Genomic DNA, 16,110 nt, shown 5'->3' on the forward strand with positions numbered 1-16,110 from the left:
AGATACTGAAAATGAAACTGTGAGGAAGGGGGGATCTGCAGTCATCTTGAATTGTAACCGCCATGGTTTTCCCTACGTGCTATAAATCAGCACAATTATTAGTGGTATGTGGACTTTATCACCTGGATCCTGGAACCATGAGTGCAAGAATGTACTTGATGATTTTGACTCCAGCTTGGGCTAAACCAAGTACAATGTGGCTTGTGTGGCGTCACTTTTGTCCTGACCAGCGTATGTGCTTGCTACCCCTGACCAGCAGGAGGTGTGCCCATGATCCACATTTCAGAATTAGACTCACAATTGTGTGATTGTGATTACGTGCTTCCCACCTAATAACACCAGCCAGAGTTTCACAGCACAAGACCTCAGCATAAAAGGAACCTCAGCAAAGCAGTAACCTGTGGCCTTTCCTGTGCTGCCATTCAGGGCTAGAGAATTTAGCATTCACGATGGCCAAATCTGCCCCAGACCAAAACTCTTTAAACAGCGTTATTGGATTATTGATTTTTCTCAGACTCATAAAGAGCTGCAAAAAACATTAAGTGTTGAGACTTAGGGGGAGGAGACAGATTTCATTATAGCAAATGTAAGGAGTGAGAAGTTTATGCCATGTGCTCATATTAATAGATCATTTATTATTATACAAATGAATAATAGATAAACAAAAATAAAATACACGATTACAATTGGCACTCTGTATTTGGGGACTCTGCTTCCTTGGATTCAACCAACTGCAGATAGAAAATATTTTAAAAATATTACGTCTGTACTGAACATAGAGACTTTTTGTCATTATTCTATAAATAATATAGTAAAGCGACTCTATATTATTTATACTCTATTAAATATTATAAGTGATATAGAGATGATTTAATATATACAAGGGATGTGTATAGGTTATACACAAACACTGTGCCATTATATACAAGAGACTTGTGCATCCTCTGATTTTACATTCACAGGAGTCCTGGAACCAATCCTCCACCGATAGTGAGGGATGACTGTATTTTTCAGATATTCCAGTGAGTCAACCTGATTTTAATTTTCCCATGTCTTCCTCCAGTTTTACCTTTGTCATAGTTACTACCCACAGTTACTGGTATTTACCAGTGGTTCTCAGTCTGGGTTGCACATCAGAAACACCAATGTAGCTCAGAACCAATCATACAGAATTCTGTTCAGGAAGTTCAGCTCGGGGCCTGGGAAAGAATATGTTTAAACATGTTCCATGTGATTCTGATGAGCATTCAGTGCCGACAGCCACTGAAAGAAATATGAACACGAGCACATATTCACTTTTCAAGAAAGGTCACCCCGTGTAATGGTCATTTCTTATAACTGAAATGGCTGAGTCAAGAAAATATATCAGATTTTCCTTCATCAGTGCCTTACTATTGAAAGTTTAGTTATTCATTATTTTCCCAATGGCAAATAGTAACTTGTAATGAATATTTTATATCTTCAGTTTTCCTGTCTGTAGGGATTCAGTAGTCCTGATTGTAGCCATCTTGAATTATAATCACCATCATTGCCTCTGAGTAACTATGGTTGGTTTTCTCTGCATGGATTCCCAGCATACTATAAATCAGTAAAACCATCAGAGTGGTATGTGGAGTTTATGACTTGGACCCTGGCACTATGAGTGCAGGAATGCATTTGATATCTTTGATTTTAGCTTGGGAAAAACCAAGTGCATTCTGGTTTTGATGGTGTCACTTTTGTCTTGACCCATATAGACACACCTTCCTCCTGACTCCGGTTGTGGGGATCCACTTGTCTTGCTGCCATCCAGGACATTATTTTTGTTAATAAGTCCCCAGCTAAGTTGCACTTTGTGCAATCCTTGTCGTTCTTCAGTCTTATGGCACCTCGAGACCAATTCTCATACACTGCTACCAGGTTAATATGGTTAATACTTCCTTAAAAGCAAAATATAGTTACTGCATACTTTTAAAATTCTTCAAAATAGGTTTGTACTAACTGAAAGTCTATTATCTTATTCAAGTTACTGAATTGATTTTTGGAGAAAGATCATTGAAAGAATTTTTTTTTTTTTTTTGCTTTCTAGCTCAGGGCTCTTTATGGTGGTCTTGTCTCTCTCATTTATATCCACTCCAGTATATAGTAGAGGCAAAATATCATAGTTTTAAGTATAAAATACAGAAGCAAAAGCCATGGGCTTAAGTTCTGACTTTAAATAACCTTTGATAATTTATTTACTGGGCTTCTGAGTTCGCCTCATCTGTAAATGAGAGTGAAAATAATTGTTTATATTCTTCCTGAGATTTTGTGAGCATCAAATGTCATAATGTGTGCAAATGTGCTTTGTAAGTTGCTGCACAAATACCAGTTGCTTTTACTCACAGATTGGAGCTTTCTCCAAAGTGGAGTGTACAAGGAAACCCACTGGGATCAAGGAAAAAAAATGATAACTTCTATTTTGAGTATGAGGGTTGCAAAAGAAGAGTGTCATTAGTTCATGTTCAGAATCCTGGGATATTGTGGTATTAACATGTACCAAGTAAGTGGTTGTATGGAGTATATTAAATTAAAAAGTAGAATCTTTACAACACTTTTAACGCGATAACACTGTGATTCATTCCTCTTCTGTGGCAAAGCATGAGCAGTCAAACTTAAAGATGAGTTGTACATTTTTCCTTTATGCAAAGCAAGTGTGCCATGTTTACTGATGTTCCTGTGATAATGTGTCTGTCAATAATCTATTACTTACTCAACATTAAAAAGCAAAACCACAAAACATGGTCAATCTATCCCTTGATTACAAAGGTGGAATTTTAACAATATTAAGAAACTGATTCATTTTTAAAAGAACTTATGTGTTCTGGGAACATTTTGAAAATGATTGTTTAGGATATTTCCATCAGCACATGAATTCTTCTCACTGGATATAAAAAGTCTCTTATCTGCACATTTAAACTTGGAAGCAATATTTTCCAAAATATTTAAAACATTTTTAAAGTGAAGAGGTTCAGTGGATTTTCTATCCATTCTTCTATCTCTATCCTTATCTATCTATCATCTATCATTTACCTATTTATCATCTATCTATCTACCGTATATCTTTCATCTGTCTATCTATCTATCTATCTATCTATCTATCTATCTATCTATCTATTTATCTATCTTTCTATCCATCAATCAGCTATCTATCTGTCTATCTATCTAAACATTTTCTGATTAATTTGCTGGGACCACTTGTTGAAATATTGGGAAATGAATTTTTGCTAGTCAAAATTTACTTAAAAACCTTTGCAAAATTGGAGGTCAAATTGAAAATAAGCATTATGATATTATCCTTTGATTTGATTGATGAATCTTAGGGCAGTAGCTTGATTAGTTATGAAAGTCATTAAAATTAAGAATTAAATTGAATTTAAAGTCAGACCTGATATATCCCATGTTACAAAGTAAAAGCAATATTTTAAAAAGTAAACTAGCATATTCACTCACATTGCTCTAAAAATGTATTATCATTCATAATAATTTTATTTTGGTGCAAATGAGGGGTTTGTATTATTAACAAGATGTAAAAATTATGTTCTGTAACTTATGTACTTATATATAAATAAAATGCATATATTGAACATATTTGTTCAAATGTGTTTGGAACTGGCTACATTTAACTAAGAGCTCCCCAATGATGAGGACATATCTTATTTAACATTCAATTTTTAGTGCTTGACAATTAGTAGATGTCATTGAAGTAGTTAATAAAAGAGAGTAGAAGGTTGAAGCCATTGATGGCTGGCTGGCTACTGGGTAGATGGATTGATTGACATCAATCAATCTATCTTCCTAGGTATTAGGAAGGGGCACAAAAGCACTTCAAGTTTTGGTAATTCTGCCTAGGAGCTTACTGTCTGCCTGGGAGACAAGTATGTGTACAGAAAATAGTTTGACAAAACCACGAGGCACTTGATTAACTTCAATAAATGGAAATGGTGTGAGTGTGCATGTTGGACTGTTAAATTCACTGAACTGAGAGGGCAGATCAGGGTTGGGGACTCTCCCCCTTACTCTCCAACCCTGTACACCAAAAACTGTATAAATCTATCTAGCACTGGTGGCCCCAATAACCTCCCACAGCTCGAGAAAGAAACTTTCTTGTCTAAAGAATGTTTTTTAGTTGCTGCTCTGATTGGTTCAGTGTTTTTGGTAAGAGAATTTTCCTTTCTAAAGCTATGATTGTGGCTTTCATAAACTCAAGTCTGGGAACATCTGCAGATACAATTTAGCTAGCCTTTCTTACTGAGACATTGTCACAAAAGGAATGGAAGAGGCAAAAAGAAAAAAACCTCATGTAATTATTGAACAACTACAAGCAGACTCATAAATTTACCCTTCTGGGAAACCCAAAGGGAGCATGGACCTTCCCTTGGAATTTCTAGCTCACCAAATGGTACCTTCTATGTGTGAGGGACATGCTGAATGCTGGGGAAGTTGTGACTATTAAAAAAGGCAATTATGACATAAAATGACTTATATAATTAAGAAAATGATTTTTCCTTTGGGGTCAGGCATTTTTCAGACAGTGTTAATCCTGCAGCATACATTCATTGTTACTCTGTGTGTGCTAGGCATTGTCCTAAGTGTTGATGATGGAGAGAAATTATAATCCATAAAAACAGAAAGCAGCAAATATATATGTATATTTTGTCTTCCATAAAAATTCCTTGAAATGTTGAAAAAATAAGATTTTTAGAAAAAAAATTGACCTAATGACAGACTAGGTGCATTTTGTTGAAAACAACTATAAAAGCTAGAAAAAATATTTTAAGAAGTCTTCTTGAGGCACTGAAAGTTTAGCAAGATAGTACCCAGAGAAGTACTGAGGTCCAGGTAAATGATTGCAGTTTCTGGGGTTACCTTTACCTCTGGGGAAATTTGTGATTTTTAGACAGTGGTGTAAAAAGCTTAAGAACTACAGCACTTCTGATTCTCCAGGATATAGGGAGAGCTGAGCCCAGTGAATGTCCTTGACTTTGGGTGGGACCTGAACAGGGTAAAATAAGTTAGAGATAGATTTTTTCTGGGACTGAGACTGAAACATTTCAATCTCCAAAATAGGATTAGGGTGACACTGAATGTTTAGTGCCTCAAGGTGCCTGGCAATAACAAACAAAATCCTCTCTTGAGGAGGATGGAATTGTCTTGGGCCTCATATTTATTTTTCAAATATTTTTATAAGAACTGTATCTGAGACAAAATTAAGAACAATTAAATATACAAAGAGACAGGACAACATGAATGGATATCAGCAAAAATAAAAGAAGCAACAGACCCACAGGGTCTGTTGTGTTGTGGCTTTTAAATGCCACCCTTATTATAGTTAAGAGGATAAAAGACACAATTGAGAAATCAGCAAGACATAGAAAGCTATATAAAAACCTAGTGGAAATCCTAGAACTGAAAAACTCAATAAATAATATGAAGAACTCAGTAGACAGAGTTCAGTTGTACATTAGAGAAGTTGTAAGCTAGAAAATAGTACTGAAGAAAATATCCAGAATGTAATAAGGGGAAACAAAGGGTAAAAAGTAAGGTAAGAGCATAAATGTAACTATGAAAGCCCAGTGTATAATATATTGGAGCCTGTGTCAAAACAGAGAATGAGGTGTAATATTTGAAGAGATAATAACTGCTCAGTTTTGAAAATTATTATGGATATTAGCTATGGGTCAAGAAGCTTTTCAAACTTTAGCATGATGAGGATCTAAGATGGCGACTAGGGCGCAGAAGCAGACATCATGAGTTCCATGAATCAAAACCTTGCTGAGACACTGGAGCCACACATGGCAGAAATGAAGCACCAAAGAGAATAAAAACTTTGACACCCTGGACCCCTAGCCTGTAGAAAGCTTCTCCATGCCACATTACACTGAGAAAACAGGAGGGCAGCCTCCTCCACCAGACACTGGCTCTAACCTGCTCGGGAGACATGTGGCAGACCAAACAGGTGAGCACCAAGCATCACGTGTTACTCCCCCAGCCACCCTTGGGATAAACCAGCATAGCTCCTGGGCAGACTGACCCCCACTCTGTGAAATAAACAAAAAACCAAAAAAACTGAGCAATAAACAACAAACTGAAAACTAACACACAGCAGAAGGGGCAGAGTTGCAGAAAGTGCTCTGGATAAGGAGGGAGAGGCAAGGAGCTAATCTCCATGTGAACTTCAGTAAACAAACAGCTGGAAAGGCAGTGGGCAGGTGATAAGCCATTGCCTGAAGTAGGACATTAGCAGACCACAAAGCTCATCTTCTGAGCAAGTGAGCAACATCCAAAGTCTAATGGCTCTGCAAAATTGAAAAACAAACCGAACCATCACAACTCGCTGACAGTAGGAGGCCACCTGATGGATCACTGACCTTGCCCCAGAGAAAGGGACCAAGGCAAAGAAACAAGACCCCAGTAATCAAGCACAGTGAAAACCCAACTTCAAACAGGGCAGCTGGTGGACTATAGAACTGATTCCACAACCTGAGACAACATACAAACTTAAACTGTCACACCTCACTGAGGGAGGAGCTGACTAATCAGCTGCTGCTGAAAGATAGAGGGAAAAAAAAAACCCACTACTCAAACACCTAAGGGACTATGACAGAGCTTCTGCTTAAATACTAATACCAGGACTGGATGCTGGAGGAGTGACATCAGAACTTAAACTAAGACTGAAATTCTATTGTTCCTGAACCTGGAAGGTTTTTGTTGTTGTTGTTTGTTTGTTTTGTTTCTTGTTTGTTTGTTCATCTCTCCCCTTTGATTTCTTTATTTCTTTTTGTTGTTGTTAGTTTTATTATTGTGAATTAGTTAATACTAAATTACACCCAGACCAGTACAGAAATAGTATACATATACTTAGCTGAAAACCCAATAAAGCCACAAAACAAAATTAAACCAAGGTAAAGAAAACAGGTGACTGAAATCACCAATTAGCCTATCAAGAGCAGAGTTGCACAGTACCAAGTGGAGTGATGGGAAGAAGAAAAAAGGATGGAAACCATTCTCCTCCCCCAAAATAATTTAATGCAGTATTCAGAGGGAAATGAAGAAAATGGATACCCAGTTCTGGACTCCAACAAAACAAAGATAAACAACATCAAGGAACCCAACAATGCCCATGCAGAACATCCTTGAAGAAGAAATCCTGCAAGTAATCACTGAGAATTTCATGGAAATGTTATTAAACATGGTTAACCAAAATGTATAAGAGGTACTCAAGAAATTTTAAGACACCAAAAAATAAAAAATATGAGAAGACATGGAAACAAACAAATGAACTCATAGGAGCCCTAAATAAACATCAAAGTGAAAGAGAGAACACTATAAATAGAAAGATAAATGAATTAAAGATGAAAATAGACAATATTAAAGAGGAAGTAACCCATGATATGGAAAACCTCAGAACAAAGAATGAAATAGAAACAGAAAACACAATGGAAGACCACTCCAGCAGACTAGATCAAGCGAAAACAGAATCTGAGGACTTGAATATAAAATGGAAATTAAAGGAAAAACTGAGGAGCTACTAGTTAAACAACTCAAGACCTATGAAAGGAATATGTAAGAACTCACCAAATCCATCAAAAGACCAAACCTGAGAATCATGGGCACTGAAGAAGGAGGAGAGGTGCAAGCAAAAGGGATTTGTAATATATTCAACAAAATATAACAGAAAATTTCCCAAATCTAGAGAAAGCTATGCCCATTCAGGTACAGGAAGCCTCTATGACAACAAACAGACTTGTTTGAACAAAATAGAACTATCCCACTACATATTATCATTAAAACAACAAGCACAGAGAATTATAGCGGGTTTCTCAATGGAAACTAAAAGCAAGAAAGGCTTGGAGTGAGGTATTCAAGACACTGAATGAAAATAACTTCAATCCTATGATACTCTACACATTAAAACTATCTTTCAAAATAGATGGAGCAATAAAAGTCTTCTATAACGAGCAGAAACTAAAACAATATATGACCACCAAGCCACCACTACAAAAGATTCTTCAAGGAATTCTGCACACAGAAAATGAAAGCAAACAAAACCATGAGAGGATAGGAAGTACCAAAACCCCAGGAGAAGAAAAGGTAAGAAAGTAGAGAGTAACATTGATTCAGCTGCACGCAATCAAACCTGTAAATAACAAAAACAACTGAATGACAGGAATCACCACATACCCAACCATATTAACACTGAATGTTAATGGACTTAACTCCTCAATCAAAAGACACTGTTTGACAAACTGTATTAAAAAGGAAGATCCAACAATCTGTTGTTTACAAGAGACCCATCTCATTGACAGAAACAAGTGCTGGCTTAGGGTGAAAGACTGGAAGATTTACCAAGCCAATGGCCCACCAAAACAGGCAGGAGTAGCAATACTTAACTCAGACAAAGTAGACTTCAAACATTGATCAAATGAGATAAAGAAGGACACTCCATACTAATAGAAGGAGAGATACACCAAAAGGAAATAACAATTATCAACCTATATGCACCCAATGTCAATGCACCCAATTTCATCAAACATACTCTGAAGGACCTAAAAACATATATAAACTCCAACACTGTGGTAGTGGGAGACTTTAATACCCCCTATCACCAATAGATAGGTCATCCAAACAAAAAATCAATAAAGGAATTCTAGAACTCAATTACACCATAGATCAAATGGACCTAGCTGATATCTACAGAACATTTCATCCAACTTCTGCACAATATACATTCTTCTCAGCAGCCCATGGAACTTTCTCCAAAATTGATCATATCTTAGGGCACAAAGCAAACCTCAGCAAATATAAGAAAATAGAAATAATCCCATGCATTCTATCTGATCATAATGCGTTAAAACTAGAACTCAACAACAAAAACAACAGCACAAAATATGTAAAAAATTGGAAGCTGAACAACACATTGCTCAATGATCAGTGGGTCTAACTTATTTTATGAAGCCAATATTACACTCATCCCCAAACCAGAAAAAGACACCTCCAAAAAGGAGAACTATAGGCCAATCTCCTCAATGAATATCGATGCAAAAATTCTCAACAAAATAATGGCAAACAAAATCAACAATATATCAGAAAGATCATTCACCACAACCAAGTTGGCTTCATCCTGGATGCAGAGGTGGTTCAACATACACAAATCTATAAATGTAATACAGCATATTCATAGAAGCAAAGACAAAAACCACTTGATCATCTCAATAGATGCATAAAAAGCCTTTGATAAATACAATACCACTTCATGATAAAAATTCTAAGAAAACTAGGAATAGAAGGAATGTACCTCAACATTGTAAAGGCTATATATGACAAACTTACAGCCAACATCATGGAGTAAAAATTAAACCAATTTGATGAAGGCAGGAAGCAAAACAAAGCAAACAAAAGAATGGAATGAATAGGACATACTTAGTAAGATGGTTAGTTAAAAACCCAAATATATCTGTAATCACATTAATTGAATACCAAGAAAATAAATGTTCTTTTAAAAAACAAAGTTTGTCAGAATGGATTTAAAAAAAACAAACCCACACATATGATCTTTAGAGAGCCACATCTAAAACGTAGACTATAGTGCAATTGCAACAAGGAATTGAAAATGAAAAGCAAGTTGGTATAACCATGTTTACATCCAAACAGACTTAAAGGCACAGAATTGCAAAGCACACAAAAAAAGAACATTTTGTAATAAAAATAGGCTTGGTTTTCTAGGAAGGTAGAACAGTTCTAAATTTGTATACACTTTGTAACACCCACTAAATTATATTTAAAGTTAAATTTGACAGAAGTAGGAAGAATGAACAAATTTACTACCAGAGAGAGAAACTTTAGTGCCTTCCTCAATAACTAATAAACAGACAAATTTGCAATAGTTTCTAAAATTCACTCTTTTCTTTAGTGTGATTTGTTGAAATTTGCTTTTTTACTAATATTTCAAGAAAGTTTCTTTTAGTTTCATCATCTGCTATTGGTAATGTCAAAGGTTCATATTTGTGCTATGCAAATGAGAAGCCCTAAAAGTTACACTTGAGTAGCTTCATAGCAAATCTTCCTTTGCCAGACACATAGTGGGAGCTGAGCATTTGCTGAATGATTGGATAAAACCCATATGTTTCAGATTGTTATCACTCAGAACTGACACTGGCAATAAACCAGTTGTATAGCCAAATGCCAAAGTTGGAGAGATCTTTATCAAATTTCTTTCCACTGACTTGTTTTGGCACCTTTGTTTTGTTTCCCTATTTTTGATGGCAGGCACCACAGCAAATATTGTTATCTTGATAAACAATATCTGGCTTAGGATGTTATTTATATTATGTCCCTTTGTGGTTTGGCATACTGGGCAGTAAGAATATTTCTGAAAGTCATTTCTTTTGGGCACAGCTAAGAGTAATGTAGCCATACACGGAAGTTAACTGCCACCACAGAAATACATCAGAGAAAACCACACTACATGAATCCTCATCTCAACTTAAGCTGAATCTCCAAAATGTTGCAATTGCCCCCACATCAAACAACATGAAAGATGCCCTGCAAAAGAGAAAGAGATGATGGTCTTAGCAATATGGGTAAAATGTTTTACTCTGCATACTTGACAGATCCCCTTGACTGTAGGAATCTGTGGAAGGAGCCTGTGAAATGAGAAGTCCTGAAAGTTAATTCATAGAAAATCTGCCTTTGCCAGGGCCATAGTAGGAGTTGAGTAGGTATTTGTTGAAAGAATAAAAAAAAAATCCCTGTATATTTCATGTTCTTACCACTTGGCCAAACAACTTTGGCACAACCATCCTGATGAGTACTCGGTGACCCTTGCTGGTGATGTTGCAGTGTGATCTCAGAGAATTACTCTGAAACTACCTCTTAGGGAAGATTTTCCTTCATAAATAATTAAACAGTCTGAATCCAATTTGGGACCACATCATAGAGCATGACTCTTGAATTTGTGAACAAGCCACATGGAGTCAAATTTAGCCCCTCTAAAATTGCCATCTTGGCCCCAAGTGCAGTATAAAATTTGGGACAGTCAATTTAGTGTTCATGTCCTCACTCATGGCCGAAGGCTCAGAGAAAACTCAGCTACCTTGCCATTAAAGTCCCTTTGTTATGTTCCATTAAAACTTTGGTCTATCTTGTACATTGAATAGAATTTTTACCCATGCATTGGTCATTTGGACAATATCAGCTTACTGAGTTATATAGAACTCATAATTGTTAACATTTTTCATCACACAATTTAAAAAAAAATTACATTCATTACCACAATTACCACCAATCTGATCATGAGTCATTAAGCATTGGGAAACTGTCTGAAACATAAAACTTCCCTTGGAAAATTGAATTTTATTGCTGGCAACATATGCTGTCAGCTGTTTTTCTTGAAGTGATTGGTTCACTTCATTCATCTTCAATCAAATGTCTGCCAAATACCCTACTCTGAATAACCATAATTTATCTGTTGGTGTTCGTTCAAGTAAAACTGGTGTTCCATGAAAAACACAGCTATTTCAGCTGGCAACTTGAGTGATTTTGCAAGTGCTTTTCCTGGAGACTGCCATTGTAGAGCAGTAAGCAGCAAAAGTGCTTCATATATACTTCCCATCGTGCCGAATGGAATACGCAATGTGTATTCAGTGGTCGAAAAGAAATAAAATCAACAGTTTTTATGACTTCCTCAAACATGTTCTAAGATGGAAATGGCTTTTTCAGTGTTCAGACGTTTATCATCATTATTGTTATTTTCTTGTGAGTTTATGGCAGTGAAGACTACAATGATTACTAACAGAGCATGGTTTCCCTCCCTGATTCCTGCTAACTTCAACAGTTTACTCCTTATCGATTTTGCACCTTTAGTGCAAATGTGAACACAGTTAAAAACGGAAATAATATTGAGGATATCCTAAAAAGACCTTTGGGAACTCCAGGGTTCCTCAGATCACACTTTGGGAACCACCACTCTTGGGCTATGTGGGTTTTTCCTCTGTCACCATGATCACCACAGGACATTCAAAGCCGCTGTCCACAATCTCATGCTCAGAAAGATAAATACAGGTGACAAAGGCAGGAATGGTGCTCAATTCTTGCACCTTCCAGTATACTTGTCCCCACGCATAGAGTGAATAATCAGATTTTAAGCTTACTAAATGCCAGTCAGGAGAATATGAAGACAAGTTTAATGACATCTGCAGTCTGCTGAATCAAATGGATCTAGCACTTCAGAGTTCATTTGAGAGCATCTTTCTGCAGGTATCCCAATAGCCATGACCCTCAGATGGCCTGTCATAGGTCAGTTTTTTACAGCATGGAAACCAGTGGTTTAAGTATACCATAGAAGTCAAGCACAGTAACTCAAGCCTGCAACCCTAACTACTTGGGTGACTTGACTGAGACTTGGAGGATCTCAGTTCAAGGCCAGCCTGGGCAAAAATTCTTGAGGGTCCATGTCAACCGATGGCTGGGCACAGTGATGTGTGCTTGTCATTGAGCTACAGAGAGAAGTACAAATAGGAGATGTTCAGGACAGCCTGGATGTAAAGCAAAACCCTATCTCAAAAATGAAAAACACAGAAAGGGATGGCAGAGTGGCTCAAGTGGTATAGCACTTGCCTTGTAAGTGTGAGGAACTGAGTTCAACCCTCCAATGACCGCCCCCCCAAAAATAAGTAAACATACCATAGAATATTTTATAGGGCATACGTATAATGTGGCCAGGAGGAAAGAGAATAGTATTGAGTGGAAATTCATCTCCTGTTTCCTGAAATGTTTAATTGCACCAATTTATTCCTAGATTTACACCTAAATTTTATAGTGACATTTCTTTGTTTTTTCTTCATTTTTATTGAATACATTCATTGTACAGGAGGGATTCATTGTGACAATTCTGAGTGGGCTTACTTTATACAATGGTTAGATGGCCCCTCCACCTCCCCTCCACCCCACTTAAAGCAATTGCAAGAGGTTTCATTGTTCTATTTTGCATATGAATGTGAAGACCATCAACCATATTCCCTCACAGTGACATTTCTAACACCATGTAGACTCAGAACCTAAGAAGCTGTCGGTAATTCTGGTTTTCCAGATATCTGGCTCTAAATGGGGGCTTCCCTGAGGCTTGGATGGCAACTACCTGGGCTCTCTTAGCTCTCTGTTAACTTTTTGCTCTTCTCAATTGATGTGCTTCCCTAAAAAATTCAACCACTCTCAGGCTTTAACTGCCATCTCTATTCTCCTCTCCATTTCTGCTCAGGTTGGATTACTTTTTTCTTAGGGGCTCCAATAAACATATTGACTCCAATTCCAGGGTATTCATTCATACTGGGACTTCTGCTTGGAAAGCTTTGCCTATCTCTTTCATCTGGTTAATTTCTACCAGCTTAGCTCAAAGGACACTTGTCCTACAAAGCCTTCCTTGACATTCCAGAGTATATCAGCTCTGATGTCCACTTCTTTAGGATGTGCACTGCACAGTGGAAATTGAGTCATTATTTGTATACATTAGTCTTCCCTTATCTGTGGTTTTGCTTTCTATGGTTTTGGTTACTCATGGTCAACTTCAGTCCAAAAATATTAATGTAAAATGCCAGAGATAAATAATTTATAAGCTTTAAATTATGCTAAGTAGAATGACTAAATCTCATGTGATTGTTCTCTATCCTCCCCAGGTCATGAATCATCCCTTTATCCAATGTACCCATACTGTGTTCTCTACCAGCCCATCAGTATCAGTGGCCATCTTAGTTATCAGATGACTGTTGTGGTATCATAGTGCTTGTGTTCAAGTAACCTAGTACCTAGTAAGAGAGTAGTGATGCTACAATTTCACTGCAGTGTGTGTTATTATAATTATTTTATTTTATTATTAGCTATTGTTGTTAATCTCTTACTGTTCTTAACTAATGAATCAAATTTCATCATAGGTATGTATGTATGTATAGGAAAATATAGCATAGATCATGTTCTATACTATTTGTGGATTATTGGAAAAAGTGTGTGTGTGAACTCTGTAATAAGTATATTAACATCAAAATCTGCAGACTTTAACTGCTTACTTATTTGTTTCCTAGAAGAAACTCATGGACCAAGGACCATCACTATATTGTTGACCTCTGCATCACTATCAAATAGCCTTATGCATGGATCAGATATAGTTAATTAATAATTATTAATTAATAATTGTTGGAGGAAAAAATGAATGAGACTGTCCAGCACTGTCTTCTCCATGTCCAGCCCAGATCTGTATAACTGGACATCTCCACATAGATACCCCACCCACCTGTATCTCAAATTCACCATCTTCCCTCCACTGCATGGTCATCCAAGTCACAGTCCCTCTCATTTGTTCTGCTCCAACAGTTTTCCCAATAGCTCTTGTTCTTCTCTACTCCTACTCTCAGCCCCCCATCTTGTTTAGAAATACAAATCAGATTGTGTTGAAATTCCTTGTACACAGGTTACAAATCTCTGCCTTCTTTTTCAGCCTTGTTTCATACCTTCTTCCCCTCATTGGTTAACACACCAACTTCCTTTCCCTCATAGCATCTTTGCCCTGCTTGGTCCTTTTGCCTGGAACATCCTTCCCCTAATCTGCATACAGCTGGTTTCTCTGGGCCTCAGACTACAGTTTCAATGTCACATCTCAGACCTGAAAAGCAAGTGAGTTTTTTTTTTTCTCAACCAGTCATTTAAAAAATTGATATGCTTGGTCTTTTAATTAATGAATTGTAGAAATTCATTATATAAGTACAAGTCCTTAGTCAGATTATAAGTGTACATATTCAACTTTCATCAGTAGTTTGCTTAAGTCAGGGGGTCTTTGGCATTAGCAGTTTGAAAAGGTGCCCAGGTGATTCTAATATGAATCCATGTGGTGGGAAAACTTTGATCTGGTCTAGCCTTGCTCAGAGTATAGGTCATATAGAACAATAGCATTGGTATCACCCGGGAGCACGCTAGAACTGCCAGCAATCAGGACTCACTCCAGCGCTACTTCATCAGACTCTGCAGTTTAGAAAGATCCCCAGCAGACTTGTGTGCATTTTACACTATGAGAAGAACAACGGAGAGTGATCTTCTTGGGCTGTTGATACAATTACAAATACTGAGCTGGGTGTCAGTGGCTCATGCCTATAATCCTAGCTACTCAGGAGGCAGAGATCAGGAGGATCATGGTTCGAAGCCAGCCTGGGAAAATAGTTCATGAGACCCTATCTCGAAAAAAACCCATCACTAAAAAGGGATGGTGGAGTGGCTCAAGGTGTAGGCCCTGAGTTTAAGCCCCAGTAATGTAAAAATAAATAAACAAAACAAACAAACAAACAAACAAAAAACAATTACAAATACTGGGGCAAATATGAGAACCAGAAGTCAAGATGTCTAAGGGTCTGAGACTCTGTATGTTTAGCTTTCAGTGACATTGGGGACAATTGGCAAATACTGCAACTAAGCAATCACTGAATTCAGATCAGATTGATAATAGATTGTTAGTGCCCCACACTTTCTTAGGGACTGGAAGATGGAAAAAGGTGGATTCTGTCCTTGCCCTTAAGAAGCTCCAGTCCCAGTGGACACAGGCAAGGAAGCCAATACTTTCAGGATAATGGAAGGATGAATATCATGGAGGAGCACTAGCCTGAAACCCCAGCTTTGTAGAGGCACTAACACGTCTGAGCCTTGGTTAATTTATTTGCAAAATGGGGTAGTATTACCTGGTGTTGGGGCCTGTTTGAAGATTAGTAGTGAATATATATAAGAATGCAGATATTCCTTGAGTGAAAGTGGTGTTGCAGTGCTGCCCAGGGTGCAGAGGGAGCAGGCTGGAGAGCAGTGCAATGCTTCAGATCAAATGCTCTGACTCATGCATTTATAATAGCTGTAGGCAGCCAGAGAGGAGGAAAGTCGATACCAGCCAGAATTAGACACAATCATCTTGGTAGCAATGGGATCTGAAGTTGGAATTAAATGGAACCATTAAAGAATTTGAACCTAGAGGTCTGGGGAGAGTAGAGGGTGCATGAGGTAAAAGAAACAATGCCTTGCAAGCCAACCTCTGTTCTTGGGCTTTCAATAAATAGGAGCTGATCT

This window comes from Castor canadensis, chromosome 3, assembly GCF_047511655.1.
Source record: "Castor canadensis chromosome 3, mCasCan1.hap1v2, whole genome shotgun sequence".
Classification (NCBI taxonomy): Eukaryota; Metazoa; Chordata; class Mammalia; order Rodentia; family Castoridae; genus Castor; species Castor canadensis.